Source organism: Salmo salar, chromosome 07 (genome assembly GCF_965601325.2).
Source record: "Salmo salar chromosome 07, fSalSal1, whole genome shotgun sequence".
NCBI classification, from domain to species: domain Eukaryota; kingdom Metazoa; phylum Chordata; class Actinopteri; order Salmoniformes; family Salmonidae; genus Salmo; species Salmo salar.
This window is the reverse complement of record NC_138297.1, coordinates 59346901-59363677: the sequence shown is the minus strand read 5'-3', so window position 1 is coordinate 59363677 and position 16777 is coordinate 59346901. Positions and strand designations below refer to the sequence as shown.

Sequence of the window (16777 nt, the reverse complement as noted above, 5' to 3'; positions counted from 1 at the left end):
TTGCTCAGAACATGAGAACATATGAAAGCTGGTGGTTCCTTTTAACATGAGTCTTCAATATTCCCAGGTAAGAAGTTTTAGGTTGAGGTTATTATAGGACTATTTCTCTCTATACCATTTGTATTTCATATACCTTTGCCTATTGGATGTTCTTATAGGCATTTTAGTATTGCCAGTGTAACAGTATAGCTTCCGTCCCTCTCCTCGCCCCTACCTGGGCTCGAACCAGGAACACATCGACAACAGCCACCCTCGAAGCATCGTTACCCATCGCTCCACAAAAGCCGCGGCCCTTGCAGAGCAAGCGGAACAACTACTCCAAGTCTCAGAGCGAGTGACGTTTGAAACGCTATTAGCGTGCACCCCGCTAACTAGCTAGCCATTTCACATCGGTTACACCAGCCTAATCTCGGGAGTTAATAGGCTTGAAGTCATAAACAATCGGTCGACCTCAATCGGAGACTGATGTGTTCCTGTCCAGTCTTTTCACAATACTATTGCAGATCAACATAAAAGCCTAAAAGACAGCCGTGGTGTCACTCTTCATTTCTTGGTTCTCCTGTGGTGCATATAAGACCCGCTACAATAATACAATGTAATAATAGCATATTTGTGAGCATAAATCACATTTCGATAGATGCATGCGTCAGTACCTAGGCTATCTAGTAACGTTATATCTGCAACGGAAATTAATTTACAAGGATGTGTGTACTGGCTACTGTAGGAAAGTTACAAATCTAAATGAAACATTAGTTCCATAAATGAGCCTTTTAGTCCATACGTGTCATCCTATGACTTGGACGTTATGTTGAACACTCACTAGTCTTTCCCTCTCATTTTAGTAGATGTACTTTGCCGTAATGATCTGATCACACCATGCAACGAGGGATGTAGCCTACAGTCAGAGGGAAGATGGACAGTGTTGATAGGCAGGTGAACTGTCCAAAGGGGTTACAAGGTAAAAGTGGGAGGCGGGATTAGGTTGTCTCCTGTCCTCCTTGCTTGGCAGAGATATCAGGAAAAAAAGGCAACTTCATAACATAAAATGTACTGTGTATGCCATATCAAATAATCGATTGGACTTCCCGAATTTAGTATTTGCGCTGTGACAGAACGTCATTTTTTTGTAGATATGCGTTATTCCACAAAGTTCTATCTAGCTCTGCAGTGAGTGGGAGGGGTCTGTATAACCACGTGATGTAGCTCTACCTCGCTCTCCCTGAGTGAAAGAGGTGAGCACTTTGACAGACAGTCCAACGAGTCAGAGGGGTTTAGGAACAGACAGATTTTGCCTTAATTCTCCTTGAAATCCACAAGCTGGTCTTGTGGTTCGCCAGCTGGCAGAAAGAGGGCGACATTGAAGACTTTACAGTTGAAAATGACAAAGGGTAAAAAGAAAGGTTATGTCAAAAGATGATCATTTGAAGTTTGAAAGCTATGACGCAGTTGGTTTTTCTAGTTAAAACAGATCAACCAAGTCTGGCTTTGAAATGCCTCAAAGCCCTAAGTTTGGAGATTCATTAAGACGTGATACTTTCCTGCGAAAAATCCCCCGGACATATTTACACAGGAAGAGTGCAGTGTTATTTTGAGCTGTTAAACCTGCACACACTTCCCACCAGGTAGTTGGAATGATGCAACTTTTTGAACCGTCACTAGGCATTAGATTCTCATAGTTGCCTAGCAACATGTTCATCACTACACTGCACTGGTGTGAGTGGTGAAGTAAAGGAAGGTCCCTGAACAGTGAGATCCAAACTGTTCCTCTGATTAGAATCAAACACACCAGCCTAATATACAGTGCATTCATAAAGTATTCAGACCCCTTGACTTTTTCCACATTTTGTTAGGTAACAGCCTTATTTATTCTAAAATTGATTACATAGATTTTTTTCCCCTCGTCAATCTACACACAATACCCCATAATGACAAAGTAAAACCTTTTGGGGGACATTTATACAAATGTATTCAAAAATAAACTATTTACACAAGTATTCAGACCCTTTACGCAGTACTTTGTTGAAGCACCTTTGGAAGCAATTACAGCATCGAGTCTTCTTGGGTATGAAGCTACAAGCTTGGAACACCTGTATTTGGGGAGTTTCTCCCATTCTTCTTTGCAGATCCCATCCAGCCTGACAGAGCTTGAGAGGGAGCGTTGCTGCACAGCTATTTTCAGGTCTCTCCAGAGATGTTCGATCGTGTTCAAGTCCAGGCTCTGGCTGGGACAGTCAAGAATATTCAGAGACTTGTCCTGAAGCCACTCCTAAGTTGTATTGGCTGTGTGCTTAAGGTCATTGTCCGGTTGGAAGGTGAACCTTTGCCCAAGTCTAAGGTCCTTAGCGCTCTGGAGCGGGCTGTCATGTGCCTTTTGCTGAGGAGTGGCTTTACGTCTGGCAACTCTACCATAAAGGCCTAATTGATGGAGTGCTGCAGAGATGGTTGTCTTTCTGGAAGGTTCTGCCATCTCCAGAGGAACTCTGGAGCTCTGTCAGAGTGACCATTGGGTTGTTGGTCTCCTCCCTGACCAAGGCCCTTCTCTGACTGCTCAGTTTGGCCGGGCGGACAGCTCTAGGAAGAGTCTTGGTGGTTCCAAAGTTCTTCCACTTACGAATGATGGAGGCCACTGTTCTTGGTGACCTTCAATAATGTAGAAATGTTTTGGTACCCTTCCCCAGATCTGTGCCTTGACACAATCCTGTCTCGTAGCTCTACGGACAATTCCTTTGACCGCATGGATTGTTTTTTTTCTCTGACATGCACTATCAACTGTGGGACCTTATATAGACAGGTGTGTGCCTTTCCAAATCATGTCCAATCAAGTTAATTTACCACAGGTGGACTCCAATCAAGTTGTAGAAACATCAAGGATGCTCAATGGAAACAGGATGCACCTGAGCTCAATTTCAAGTCTCATAGCAAAGGGTCTGAATACTTATGTAAATAAGGTGTTTCAATACATTTGCAAACATTTAAGACTGTTTTCACTTTGTCATTATGGGGTATTGTGTGTAGATTGATTACATTATTTTTTCTCATCAATTTTAGAATAAGGCTGTAACGTAACAAAATGTGGAACATGTCAAGGGGTCTGAATACCTTCCGAAGGCACTGGAAGTGAAGTAAAGACACACTGAACCACTGAGGAGGAATGTGGGTGTAATTAGCCGACAATACTGACTGAAGAAATATATCAAATCAACAATGTTGACCTACGCTCTAAAATAGAACTTAAACTATTCTATGGCTGAAACAGTAACAGGAAGGCTAGAAATCACAGATAGATGGGTAGTCCGATAGTGATCAACCAAAGTTAAAATAACATTCCTATGACCACCAGTCCACTACAACCCACCATTAAACTGATAGACGAATCAAAAAGTCCATCATCCACCACAAAGACCTTCTATATGTTGACTGGCCCTGGGTGAAATGGTCCAATATACAGCTGATGCTTGGTCTGCTACCTCTGATGTCAGCAAGCAGGGGGGAACAGGGGTGACGTGCAATGTTTTTCAGAGTGAAGCAGAGCGAGAGGAGAGAGGGAGAGAGTCTAGCCATGTCCAGTCTCGCAGTCTACTGAGCTGCACATGTCAGCACTCTCCATCCATCATGGGCTCACACACACACACACACCACACACACACAGCAGAATAACATTCCTTTTCAAAAGATAAAACCATTCTGTTCTCCCTCTCTCCAGTGTAATAGTGAGTGAGCTTGCGGGTCTTCTGTGTGTGTTTACATGCCTGCCTGCCCGCGTGTTAGTGTCAGGTGTGTGTGTGTGCTCTGAGATCATCTTTAATGGCCCCTTCCCTCCACCAGGTCCTACAGACCTTTAAAGACACGGAAGGAGCCCAGGGAGTCAGAGGAGATCGGGTTGAAGGCAGCTAAAGGAGCGGCCATTAGCCCTGGCCAACAACAGAGCAACTCAGACAATAGATAAGTCCACACCGCAACAATGAGAAGTAATGGGAGTGCCTTGCTGAGAAACAACAGCAAAGCAGAACCTTTAAAACCCACACACACCCTTAACAAGTGCAAACCCAAGCAAAACGGCTATCGCAGGGCAAGGTGCTATCTATCCACCTCATCTCTATTGCTTTCTGATCATTATTGCCCGTCTAGGGATATTGGACACATTTTTCATTCGCTGTGGAAGACTGGCAAGAGAGAAAGTGTGTGTGTGTGTGTGTGTGTGTGTATACCTACCAGGGGGAAGGAATCATCTTCCTGGGAATAGGTGGATGCCTTCCCCCCTCCACATGTTGAGATAGAGAGACTATAATCTTTGGTTAAAAAAACTGGGAGATTGGCTGTTTGGGGCTGGGTGTGTTTTTAGATGGCTCAGTGGTTTGAGACTTGAAAATAGGGCAAGGGTGTGTAAAAGAAGGTTATTGAGGGGTATCATCACTTTGGAGAGGACTGCATGTGCTCCTCTCCCCAGCCACTCCAGAGCGGCACCCAAAACACAACACTCTGCTTTCAGCACGTTGAAAGTGACCTTGAACAAGCAGTACTTGAAAGTGCTTCACTTTTGGTGACACAGAGTGAAATGTAGGAAAAATAAACTGCTGTGTGACAAATATTATGGCGAGTCCTTAACGAGTCCTTAAAAAAAAAAAACAATTGACTGGGATGTTCAGTCAGTCTGAAGGTTGAGGGCATGTACATACAGTAGGTGTTGAGGTTAAGGCCAGAAAAACAGTGATCATGTTAGGTCAACATGTACTAAGGTCACCACTATGTGGTAAGGTCAATTAACTTCTTGGTGACGGGGCAGTATTCAGAAATTCAGATGAATAACATGCCCAAATTAAAAACTGCCTGCTACTCGGGCCCAGAAGGTAGGATATGCATTATTAGTAGATTTGGATAGAAAACACTCTGAAGTTTCTAAAAGTGTTTGAATGATGTCTGTGAGTATAACAGAACTCATATGGCAGGCAAAAACCTGAGAAAAAAATCCAACCAGGAAGTGACGTTTTTCTATCTAATCCCTATTCAAACTACAGTGTCTGTGGGGTCATTTTGCACTTCCTAAGGCTTCCACTAGATGTCAACGGTCTTTAGAACCTTGTTTTATGCTTCTACTGTTGCTGGGCAGAGAATAGGAGCTGACTCAAGCCTGGGACCAGTGAGTTGTTTACTGCGCTAGCACGCAGGCGCGCCCTTCCTTCTTTTTCCTCTGTAATGAATACGCTATTGTCCGGTTGGAATATTATCGAAGATTTATGTTAAAAAGACCCTAAGGAATGATTGTAAACATCGTTTGACATGTTTCTATGAGCGGTAATGGAACTTTTTGACTTTTCGTCTCTGGTTTTGCGCTCTCGCGTTATGCCTTTGGATTAGTGATCTGAACGTGCGAACAAAACTGAGGTATTTGGACATAAATATGGAGTTTATCGAACAAAACAAATATTTCTTGTGGAAGTGGGAGTCCTGGGAGTGCATTCCGACGAAGATCAGCAAAGGTAAGGGAAGATTTCTAATACTATTTCTGAGTTTAGTTTCCAGAACTTGGCGGGTAACTGTATAGCTTGCTTTGATGGCTGAGCTCTGTACTCAGAATATTGAAAAATGTGCTTTCGCCGTAAAGCTATTTTAAAATAGTCCCACTGTAGCTCTGTTGGTAGAGCATGGCGCTTGCAACGCCAGGGTTGTGGGTTCGATTCCCATGGGGGACCAGTATTTAAAATGTAATAAAATGTATGCACTCTACTGTAAGTCGCTCTGGATAAGAGCGTCTGCTAAATGACTAAAATGTAAATGTAAAATCTGACAGTGGTTGCATTAAGGAGAAATGTATCTATAATTCTTTCAATAACCGTTGTAAATTTTATCAACGTTTATGAGTATTTTTGTAAATTGATGTGCTCATTCACCAGAGTTGGAGGGAATACATTTTCTGAACATCACGCGCCAATGTAAAAATGGGTTTTATGGATATAAATATGAACTTTATCAAGCAAAACATACATGTATTGTATAACATTGAGTCCTGGGAGTGTCATCTGATGAAGATCATCAAAGGTTAGTGATTCATTTTAGCTGTATTTCTGGGTTTTGTGACACCTCTCCTTGCTTGGAAAATGGCTGTGTGGTTTTTCTTGTTTAGGCGCTGTCCTAACATAATCTAAATGTTATGCTTTCGCCGTAAAGCCTTTTTGAAAATCGGACACTGTGGTTGGATTATGGAGAATCTTATCTTTAAAATGGTGTATAATACTTGTATGTTTGAGAAATTTGAATTATGAGATTTTTGTTGTTTTGGATTTGCCGCCCTGCTATTTCACTGGCTGTTGATAGTGTGTACCGCGGGTGGGACGCTAGCGTCCCAGATGTCCAAGAGACACGCTCTTATTTGTAGGCGTTCCAAACCATTCTCTACTGCCCTATGGCCTCTTGCTTCTCAAAATACCCAAATACGCTGACAGATCTTTTAAAGAGCAGGTTTAAACACACTCTTATGGACTTTGCACCGATTTAACTTCCATTCATTATTATGTGTTATGTAGTGTCTCGTGTAACTATGAATGCTGCCATCTTGGTCAGAGCTCACTGGAAAAAAAAAGATGTCAATGTGACTTCTCTGGCTAAAGACAAACACACATACACCTCTATAAAATAACATCTGGGTCAACAAACTGTTGAATTCCAAAATACTGTACCTCAGATCTACTCAAAGACCCCTCTCCTACACCCATCCCCCTTAAGAGTTGTACATTTACATTTTAGTCATTTAGCAGACGCTCTTATCCAGAGCGACTTACAGTAGTGAATACATACATTTCATTAATTTTTTCTCCATACTGGTCCCCCGTGGGAATCGAACCCACAACGCTGGCGTTACAAACACCATGCTCTACCAACTGAGCCACACGGGACCGTGTAGATATGGATTGTGACAGTCTTGTGTAACGGTGCTGAGGTGTGCCCAGGGCCCGAACCAAACGCCTCTGAACAAAGAGGTTTAAAAGGCACCATGCAATTTTAATGTGGGAATAATGTTGTTGAACGCTGGGGATGAATCATTGATGGGTTAGCCCCCCCCCCCCCCCCCCTCGACTCCTAGGAGCAAAAGGGGCTATGGGGGGGTAGAGGCTGGTATAACCAGAGGATGGAGGGTGGCTCTAGATACCTTTCAGTCAGTCAGTGAAGTAGTACCACCTTTCTATAGGAGTTGAGCCCTTCTTACACCTGGGCAATGAGGAAGCCTGGTGTGACCTGTACTGTACTAACGCTAAGCTGCTTCTCTCACTATGGAGACAGAAAAAGCAAATGTGAATTCTAATTATTATAGCTTTGTTTTCTGCTAAAGAATCAAACGCAAGGGACGACCAGGTTGTGGAGAACATCATTTCTGGCAGAAAATGCTATTAATGGACTGTGTTAGCGGGAAGAGGACAACTTAACTAATTTGTATTGTTGTTTACAGAAATGTCAATTAACTAGAGGGGAAAACCACACTCCTCCCCAGAGAGAGGCAGGCAACATGTGGAAATGTATCAGGTGTGAAATGATCTCCAGTGCTGGAGCCTGAGGGCATATAAGACCTGTGCTGTGTCATCCTAATGGTGAGCTGCTCTAGAGATTATCTGTAGGCAAAGAAATATAGTTACTAGAATGGACATACCCATTCAAAGTCAACATTCTGTGATGAGTGGATTCCATGGTGACAGAAGGGAGGGACACACTCCATAAGTGCAACACATTCAATCACACAACCAGCCATGTATCAAGTCATCTACATGTTGATAAGGCTACTAAGTTAATGGTGTGAATGCATCTCACCTCTGATAAAAGGGTAGTATTGAAAAGAAAGGAGAGAAGAGGCCTAGACAGCTGCTAGTGGGTGATACATCTTCACTTTCGTCTAGGCGTAACGTACCCAGCCGGTAAAACACTGGTATCCCTCTGGGACCGGTTCGTACATAAAACATCCTCCATTCAGGCTGCAAAGGCATCCGTTTCCTCTTTAAGTAGTTTTAATAACGTGCTGCTGGATTTGGGGGGGGGGGGAGGGGGAAATATGCGTACTGTCTTCTGCCTTAATAAAACTAAATTTTCCACAACTGTTTTCAGATATATTCCGGAAGATGCACACTGCAGCAGTCTTGTTTACCCCTGGCTGAGCACGGGCACAACATCAGGAAGTAGCAGTAGCCACTCTAGCATGATGGTGGAAAATTAGGTTTATTTTCCCGTTTTTGGGGGAGGGAGCAAAGGAAATTAATAGAAGGAGGTGTGAGAGTGAGTGAGCGAGTGAGCGAGTGAGAGGCTCAGTTGGTAGAACGTGGCGCTTGCAACGCCAGGGTTGTGGGTTCGATTCCCACAGGGGAACAATATGAAAAATGTAGGCACTCACTGCTGTAAGTCACTCTGGATAAGAGTGTAAGCTAAATGACTAAAATGTAAATAGTGAGAGAGAGAGAGAGGAGTAAGCGAACAGATATGACCTCAATCATTAAGAGTGATCTAAAATAGAGAAAGAAGTCCAAATGTCAGGCTGGTTAAAGAGGAGAGACATGCTGGGAGGAAGTTAATGCCATCACTATATTATCAAGCAACAGTGGGAATATAAACCTCTGCCTTAGCAACACGCACCAATTACTAGCCAAACAAGGAGAGGGAGCCTAGCCAACAGGGTCATGGTACAACAATTATTTGTATTTATTATGGATCCCCATTAGCTGCTGCCAGCAGCTACTCTTCCTGGGGTCCAGCAAAATTAAGGCAGTTTATACAATTTGAAAACAATACATTCACAGATTTCACAACACACTGTTTGCCTTCAGGCCCCTTCTTCACCACTACCACATATCTTCAGTACAAAACGTGTACATAGTGCGGCAGGTAGCCTAGTGGTTAGAGTGCTGGGCCAGTAACCAAAAGGTTGCTGGATCGAATCCCCGAGCTGACAAGGTAAAAATCTGTCGTTCTGCCCCTGAACAAGGCAGTTAACCCACTGTTCCCCGGTAGGCCGTCATTGTAAATAAGAATTTGCTCTTAACTGACTTGCCTAGTTAAATAAAGGTTAAATATATATATTTTTATGTTATCGTGCGTGTGTGTACACATGCATGTGTCTATGTTTGTGTTGCATCACAGTCTGCTATTCCATAAGGTGTGTTTTTATTTGAGGGGAAAGTTCAGCTTTCTGAAGTTCCTCATCTCTAGTTCGAACTTTGAAGTGCCATTGTGGGACAAATGTGGCGTCTGTGATAGTACATACACACACACACTCCACTTAACAGTAGAACCGCTGGGCCTCGAGGGACCCCTCTTCAAGCTAGTGAGTAGTCATTCTGACTGCAACATTCTAACACTGTAATTAATACATTTCATATAGGCGATCACAAAAATGTTAATTTGGTTGTGTTTATGATGGTCTCAGGTAACATGAGAACAATAGCATTTTCATTAGTTTATGTTACTGTAGACTATATGTAAAACATGTCAATAATAAAACAAAAAATAATGAATCAAGTGTTCAATCAATTGTATTTTTGGAGGCTGTGGTACAACTATTAAACAGAAAGCATGTGTGCTGGATAGGGTTGCACATTTTGGGGAATATTCAGAAGTGGAAACTTTGCGGGAATTAATGGGAATATATGCAAATTAATATTAATACCATTTAAATGTAGTTGTTTTTTGCATTGTATATGTTTACCATATGGAGACAGAAACATAAACCTTTTACCTTATCATAAGTAGACATAAAGCCCTTGCTTGGAAGTGTACTCCGCCAGACTGCCAAGAACCTTGTCCTCATCCAGGCCAAGGTGTCGAGACACGGTAGTGACGACTCCATTGGCCTTGTTGATCTCTGCACCAGACAGGATGGGGGGGTCCAACATGTACGCTGCAGTGTGAATGGGCTTCAGGCAGAAGTCTTCATGCTTTTTGATGTATTTCAGAACTGCAGTTTCCTCTGCTTGGAGCAACATTGAAGTGGGCAGGGCAGTACGGATTTTGTTCTCTTACATCTGCAAGCAGAGTCTGAACATCAGACAGGATGGCATTGTCTCCCGCAATCAGTGCAATGGCTACTGCAAAAGGTTTCAGGCTGCTTACCAGTGTCGCCCAAAATACATTATCCAGGAAGATCCTCTTGATGGGGCTGTCCATATCGGCAGACTGTGATATGGCCATTTCATGGAGAGACGCCTTCCCCTCCAGGAGACTGTCAAACATGATGACAACACCACCCCAACGAGTGTTGCTAGGCAGCTTCAATGTGGTGCTCTTATTCTTCTCACTTTGCTTGGTGAGGTAGATTACTGCTATAACTTGATGACCCTGTTTCCTTGGCTCTCTTGCAGAGTGTATCCATGGTTTTCAGTGCATGATGTCCTTGAGGAGCAGATTCAATGCATGAGCAGCACAACCAATGGGTGTGATGTGAGGGTAGGACTCCTCCACTTTAGACCAAGCAGCCTTCATGTTCGCAGCATTGTCTGTCACCAGTGCAAATACCTTCTGTGGTCCAAGGTCATTGCCTGTGAGCATCAGAGGTGAACCAGTTGCATACACAGCTCGAGCAAGACATTCATCAGCATTTCTCTGACTATGTTCCTCCATTGAGTCAAAAAAACGTCCGATTCCAGGAGGACCATGAGCTGTTGCTATCGATAAGGTGTCTGAGTCATAATTTTCACCTCGAATAGAAGTAGAGGGACTTCTGTCAGAGGTTGCTTGTTGTGAGCACTGAGGGAACTTTATGCACTTGGCCAGATGATTCTGCATCTTTCTTGCATTCTTCACATATGATTTGGCACGGCACTTGCAAATGTACACAACTTTTCCTTCTACATTAGCTGCAGTGAAACGTCTCCAAACATCAGATGGTGCCTGTGGCATTTTCCTGTAAAGATTAGAAAAATATGAGTAAAAAAAACACAAATACAATTCCATGTACAGATAAATAGTTAAGAAGTTAGATTAAACATGGGGCAGCAGGTAGAGTGTTGGGCCAGTTACTGAAAGGTTGCTAGATTGAATCCCCGAGCTGACAAGGTAAAAATCTGTCGTTCTGCCCCTGAACAAGGCACTGATCCTAGGCCGTCATTGTAAATAAGAATTTGTTCTTAACTGACTTGCCTAGTTAAATAATGGTAAAATTAAAACAAACTCCTTTGTAAGATAAATGTTTTTCAAATGAAACCTGTATGGAAATGGGTGAATAAAACACCCAGTTAGCAGGCAAGCTAAAACCCACCTGGTAGCAAAAACTAACTAGCAGAAACTGTTAACAAGTTAGAAATTATTTAAACACACTTTGCTGTAGGCTACTATATACTAGTTAACAAAAAATGATGCGTGTCATATAAAATATATTCACTCCACCCAGTATTGTATTCAAAACTTACCAGAAAGCATGTAGTCCTTGGCTCAGACAGTGTAGTAGTATGGGCTCAATAGCATCTCATTAGTGTGCAAGATCTTGAGAATCAGCTGTACATGTGATGGAAGAATGCACTGTGCATGCAGAGGGTTTCATTTCCATTGAATTGGGGATAGTTTAACCAAAATATGCCACAAAACCTAGAATTGCCTTGTGTATCCCACAAAAAAGGTTCACCGTTATAAGCTAACTGTTTTGATTTATTTAAGCAAAATTCCCTGGCGTAACTTTCCATGGAAAATGTTCGGAAATTTCCTGGAAAGTTTCCGACCCTTTGCCACCCTAGTGTTGGAACACCCTAACATATCATTTTTACAAGGGCAAAATAAAAATACCCCAACTACCAAGATGCACAGTCAACAAGACCAACGGTCAAATTATGAAAACATCAGTAGCCACATTATAAAGCACAAAGTGTCCTTGATAAATAGTGAAAATCTGCACAAATTCACCAATGACATTACAATGAATAGAAGTGTCGATTTGACAGCAGTCAAAAATAGTAAATTATTGTCAGCTTGTGCTTACATGGTGTGCATCTTCACGTAACGGCATCAGTTGGAGCGTGTCCATGTCACAAACAAGGAAAGCTGGTAAGTGTGTGTTGCTGAGATGTAGGGCCTGCTCTCTCAGTGATGAGATTTTGTGCTGCTAATCGGCGCGTAGCATTGTCACCAGCTTGTTCTATCATTTCCTCTCTCCTGTCTCACCGTTTCATTGGTGGAGGCGCAGGCACCTGCTCAGTGCATACCGTTACGGCTGAGGATCAGAATAAATCAGCAGAGATGCCAGGATATGTATTTCTTCCTCACCATCCGAGTCGTTTTCATTCAGATCTCGTAGCAGAGCTAACGCAGCATGTACATCCCATGCGTCTTTGTCTTCTTGCCATTGTAAATTACGGACGCTCACACTGTGTATTACAAGTAGACCAGAGTAGACTGATAAAAGTGCTTGGATTCAGTAGACTGATAGAGTAAATACCATATAGAGATTGTAATTAGAATATATCAATAGAATGACCCGCCCTGCTCTTCATTCAACCACTGGTGATGACCTAGGCCTAATTATGCATCCTCTTCCCCTCACTCATCAACTCAACCTTTCTCCCTCATCATACTTTCACTTCATTTATTTAATCTGTTGTTGTATCTTTGAAATTAGTGTCGATATAGTTTAACCGGTTCAGTTTCGTGGAAATTATCAGCGTGATTATCAACGGACCACGGCACCTTCAATTCAACTGTCGGGAGGGGCAACGGAGGAAAACCTTTCAAAAAAATGACATTCCCTCCTAAAACGGATTAATATTAAGATTCTAAGAATGACAGTGTGTGATAGACTTACTTAGGAAAAGTCAAGATGAGGGAGGGGGTCAGGACATTAAAAATGGCAGAGTAATAAACTCAGCAAAAAAAGAAACATCCTCACTGTCAACTGCATTTATTTTCAGCAAACTTAACATGTGTAAATATTTCTATGAACATAAAATTCAACAACAGACAAACTGAACAAATTCCACCAGACATGTGACTAACAGAAATGGAATAATGTGTCCCTGAACAAAGGGGGGGTCAACATCAAAAGTAACAGTCAGTATCTGGTGTGGCCACCAGCTGCATTAAGCACTGTAGTGCATCTCCTCCTCACGGACTGCACCAGATTTGCCAGTTCTTGCTGTGAGATGTTACCCCACTCTTCCACCAAGGCACCTGCAAGTTTCCGGACATTTCTGCATTTCTGGGGGGGAAAATGGCTCTAGCCCTCACCCTCCAATCCAACAGGTCCCAGATATGGGATTGAGATCTGAGCTCTTCGCTGGCCATGGCAGAACACTGACATTCCTGTCTTGCAGGAAATCACGCACAGAACAAGCAGTATGGCTGGTGGCATTGTCATGCTTGAAGGTCATGTCAGGATGAGCCTGCAGGAAGGGTACCACATGAGGGAGGAGGATGTCTTCCCTGTAACGCACAGCGTTGAGATTTCCTGCAATGACAACAAACTCAGTCCGATGATGCTGTGACACACCGCCCCAGACCATGACGGACCCTCCACCTCCAAATCGATCCCGCTCCAGAGTACATGCCTCGGTGTAACGCTCATTCCTTCGACGATAAACGCAAATCCGACCTTCATCCCTGGCGAGACAAAACCGTGACTCGTCAGTGAAGAGCACTTTTTGCCAGTCCTGTCTGGTCCAGCGACGGTGGGTTTGTGCCCATAGGCGACGATGTTGCCGGTGATGTCTGGTGAGGACCTGCCTTACAACAGGCCTACAAGCCCTCAGTCCAGCCTCTCTCAGCCTATTGCGGACAGTCTGAGCACTGATGGAGGGATTGTGCGTTCCTGGTGTAACTCGGGCAGTTGTTGTTGCCATCCTGTACCTGTCCCACAGGTGTGATGTTCGGATGTACCGATCCTGTGCAGGTGTTGTTACAGCTGTCCGTCCTGTCTCCCTGTAGCTCGGTCTTAGGTGTCTCACAGTACGGACATTGCAATGTATTGCCCTGGACACACCTGCAGTCCTCATGCCTCCTTGCAGCATGCCTAAGGCACATTCACACAGATGAGCAGGGACCCTGGGCATCTTTCTTTTGGTGTTTTTCAGAGTCAGTAGAAAGGCCTCTTTAGTGTCCTAAGTTTTCATAACTGTGACCTTAATTGCTTACCGTCTGTAAGCTGTTAGTGTCTTAAGGACTGTTCCACAGGTGATTGTTCATAAATTGTTTATGGTTCATTGAACAAGCACGGGAAACAATGTTTAAACCCTTTACAATGAAGGCCTGTGAAGTTATTTGGATTTTTACAAATTATCTTTGAAAGACAGGGTCCTGAAAAAGGGAAGATGCTCACACTGGTTCTGGTGTTAAATTACTGCTCTAGTGGTTCTGGTGTTAAACACAGTGGCACTCAGAGACACCTACTGCCACATTCACCACACATCACAGTGACACCTGGACTCACCACTGTGTCCCACTTAATTCAACATAGGCATGCCTGGTGGTGACAGGAACAACCTGAGAAGTGAGACCTGTGTCTGTCTGTCCCTGTCTCAGTGGCATCCTCGCTGAGCCTCTTTTTTTCTCCCACAGTATTTAGGGGCCACCACAGGTCAACCCCAATCAGACGGAACAGCAGTGAGTGCTGACAAAGCAGAGGAGAAGAGGGACAGAGAGGAGAAAGAGATAAGAGCTGTGTGGTATTTGAGAGGAAGAGGAGAGTAGAGGTAAATAGAGCCTAGGAGGTCGAGAGAGAGAATAGGTAAATATAGAGGATAGAGGTCAAGAGAGAGAGCAGAGGAAGTAAATATAGAGGAGAGGTCAAGAGAGAGAATAGAAGAGGTAAATATAGAGGATAGAAGTCAAGAGAGAGAGAGAGAGAATATGAGGTCGAGAGCGAAAAGAGTACTGCATATTTCTTTCACTCTGCAGCCTTTCTGCTCTGACGCCTCTCAGAGGAGTCTTCAGAAAATCTGCTCCCTGCAGCCACCCCGCCTTAAATGAGATAGGGCCGCCCGCAAATGAACACTCCACACATATTCTGTGTGTGTGTGTGTGAGAGAGAGAGTTATTCCTGAAGCCAATTTTGGGGGTTCTTCTGTATTGGTTGTGTGTTCTAACAGAGGTTGTAAGCAGCAGTAGCAGTTTCACTGCAGATCTCTAAATTTAATGAAGCATGGCACCATCTGGCCAGCTCAGTGGCGACACCAAACACACACACTAGGCTTGGGCGATATACCGTATACAGCGGGTTTTTTTTTCGAAATAATGACGGCATGATCTTCAATACAGTATAATTTTTTGTTGTTGTTGAGGCAACTCACAGGGGCTGTGGGGGTGCGTGCTATGGCACTGCTTATTTAAATAAAAGGTTCAATTAAAAAAAAAAATGAACTAGACAAGTCAGTTAAGAACAACTTCTATTGACGGCCTACCCCGGCCAAACCCGAACGACGCTGGGCCAATTATGCGCCGCCCTATGGGACTCCCAATCACGGACGGATGTGATACAGCCTGGATTCGAACCAGGGACTGTAGTGATGCCTCTTGCACTGAGACTCAGTGCCTTACACTTAACTTATAGTGGTGCAGCGGTCTAACTATAAGAAATCTTAGAGGTGTCAAATACAGTGCCTTGCGAAAGTATTCGGCCCCCTTGAACTTTTCGACCTTTTGCCACATTTCAGGCTTCAAACATAAAGATATAAAACTGTAATTTTTTGTGAAGAATCAACAACAAGTGGGACACAATTATGAAGTGGAACGAAATGTATTGGATATTTCAAACTTTTTTAACAAATAAAAAACTGAAAAATTGGCAGTGCAAAATTATTCAGCCCCCTTAAGTTACTTTGTAGCGCCACCTTTTGCTGCGATTACAGCTGTAAGTCGCTTGGGGTATGTCTCTATCAGTTTTGCACATCGAGAGACTGAAATTTTTGCCCATTCCTCCTTGCAAAACAGCTCGAGCTCAGTGAGGTTGGATGGAGAGCGTTTGTGAACAGCAGTTTTCAGTTCTTTCCACAGATTCTCGATTGGATTCAGGTCTGGACTTTGACTTGGCCATTCTAACACCTGGATATGTTTATTTGTGAACCATTCCATTGTAGATTTTGCTTTATATCATTGTCTTGTTGGAAGACAAATCTCCGTCCCAGTCTCAGGTCTTTTGCAGACTCCATCAGGTTTTCTTCCAGAATGGTCCTGTATTTGGCTCCATCCATCTTCCCATCAATTTTAACCATCTTCCCTGCCCCTGCTGAAGAAAAGCAGGCCCAAACCATGATGCTGCCACCACCATGTTTGACAGTGGGGATAGGGTGTTCAGGGTGATGAGCTGTGTTGCTTTTACGCCAAACATAACGTTTTGCATTGTTGCCAAAAAGTTCAATTTTGGTTTCATCTGACCAGAGCACCTTCTTCCACATGTTTGGTGTGTCTCCCAGGTGGCTAGTGGCAAACTTTAAACGACACTTTTTATGGATATCTTTAAGAAATGGCTTTCTTCTTGCCACTCTTCCATAAAGGCCAGATTTGTGCAGTATACGACTGATTGTTGTCCTATGGACAGAGTCTCCCACCTCAGCTGTAGATCTCTGCAGTTCATCCAGAGTGATCATGGGCCTCTTGGCTGCATCTCTGATCAGTCTTCTCCTTGTATGAGCTGAAAGTTTAGCGGGACGGCCGGGTCTTCGTAGATTTGCAGTGGTCTGATACTCCTTCCATTTCAATATTATCGCTTGCACAGTGCTCCTTGGGATGTTTAAAGCTTGGGAAATCTTTTTGTATCCAAATCCGGCTTTAAACTTCTCCACAACAGTATCTCGGACCTGCCTGGTGTGTTCCTTGTTCTTCATGATGC

At 43.4% G+C, this 16777-nt stretch overlaps 1 protein-coding gene and 1 non-coding gene across 5 annotated transcripts in view; both read right to left on the bottom strand.

The window, feature by feature from the left end:
• The window catches only part of chchd3a (coiled-coil-helix-coiled-coil-helix domain containing 3a), a 102642-nt gene that overhangs the window by 69142 nt on the left and 16723 nt on the right, over window positions 1-16777 (bottom strand). The gene's annotated exons all lie outside the window — the stretch shown is intronic.
• Window positions 6817-6892, bottom strand: trnat-ugu (transfer RNA threonine (anticodon UGU)). The gene has a single exon. It is a non-coding gene; the product is annotated as a tRNA-Thr (tRNA).